At 35.8% G+C, this 1,490-nt stretch overlaps 1 protein-coding gene across 7 annotated transcripts in view; it reads left to right on the plus strand.

Annotated features, from left to right (window-relative positions):
• Positions 1-1,490, plus strand: part of PPP3CB (protein phosphatase 3 catalytic subunit beta) — a 58,950-nt gene that overhangs the window by 48,851 nt on the left and 8,609 nt on the right. The window contains exons 15-16 of one of the 7 annotated variants that reach the window (XR_012629663.1): positions 14-102; positions 1,383-1,421. The exons of 4 other annotated variants lie outside the window; for them this stretch is intronic. The gene's annotated coding sequence lies outside the window, so the exon portion shown is untranslated. Of the gene's footprint in view, positions 1-13; position 1,490 lie in introns of those variants that run through there. 2 more of the 7 variants (XR_012629664.1, XR_012629666.1) reach the window with 2 other exon arrangements.

Below are 1,490 nucleotides of genomic sequence, written 5' to 3' on the forward strand. Positions count from 1 at the left end.
TTTTTTGCTACAGTTGCATTATCAATCATTCAGTTCCTGTTACCCATTTAACAATGCTTTGTTACTATCGTGTAATGAAAAAAACTTTTGGTCATAAAACAGGTGAGTGTCATTAGGACATAGAACCCTGTTCATCTGGTCATTTTCTTGCAGCAATAGTATGTACGAGCCAGATTTAATTGATACTCTGCTTTGAATGACAAGTGGTGGGGATTTTTTTTAGTCACATAAAAAGATACAGATGCACTAATATGCTTTAATTATTAAATGCTAAGCTTCTTCACTTGTAAGGAAGTTTGCTCAAGAGCAAAGAAGAACCAAAGAATCTTGGTGAAGCTTGGAAAGCCATTGACAGCTATATATACACAGATACGTATATATATGTATACATATACGTGTGTATATATGTATCAGTGGATACTTGCACCAAGGATGACCAAAGTAATGCAGAGTGGAATGTCTGCTACTTTCCCCAAATAACTTCCATCTATTGTTTGTTTTTGAAATAATTAATTTTAATCTGACCCAGGATTTTTAAACTGAACTGTGTTTCTAAGTTTGATATCAGAAAAAGTTCATAGTCTAAAGCCATATTTAGGTTGCAGAACATTGATTAAATGAAATACTTCAGCTTTTTTGGTATGGTAAACATGGTATCTATTACTGTTTTGCAAAAACCTTTATGTTGTACATGCTGTGTAAAGAGTGAAAGGTGTGTCATATTAGTATGAACTCTACCAACCCTAGCTCTTTTTGTTTGAGGGATAATAGAAATAGGGTTTTGCTGTCTGTGTGAGGGTGTCCTCTAGTACAATTGTTATTTGTTAAAGCGTTGTTTAGAACTGTTAGGAAACGCAGTGCTAGCTGCTGGACTTGCAGCTTCTGTTACATTTATGGCGGGAGACAGATTCACTGTGGCTTTCTAAAAAAACCAAACATGCTATTCAAGCTGTTCTTTTTAAATCCTTTGAAAACATCCACATAGTCATTTATATTGTCCAAGTCACAATTGCTTTCAATTTGGATTTATACGTGTTCTGTAGTGTTAGCATTTAGATACTGGCTTTTTTCATTGCTCAGTCATTTGCTGTATAACCCACTCCTCTACAAGGAAATATTTCAAAATTAGATCCAAGAAGATTTCTCCTTTCCATTGCTGCCTTAAGCATAATGGTAACTAATTTAAGAAATTGAACAGGGGGGGTACAGTCAGATTCTGCCAAGGTCCTTAAAATGTCAGTGTAATGTTACTTAAACCAATCACTTGCATGTTTTTCAACATTATAACGGAAAGACTAATAAAGAGGGCGGATGTAAAATGCTTTACATCACAGCCCCAGGCTTTTTTTGTTATACACAGGAATTTTTTTGTTGTATTTCAGGAAAGTTGCTGAGTGCTGGAGATTTGTCAAGACAGACAGTTTAATCATGCTGGAGTCTGGCAGAGGGGTGGTGGTTCTGTCTGGGTCAAAAGGACTAAGGCTTAGGGG

Source organism: Strix uralensis, chromosome 7 (genome assembly GCF_047716275.1).
Source record: "Strix uralensis isolate ZFMK-TIS-50842 chromosome 7, bStrUra1, whole genome shotgun sequence".
NCBI lineage: Eukaryota > Metazoa > Chordata > Aves > Strigiformes > Strigidae > Strix > Strix uralensis.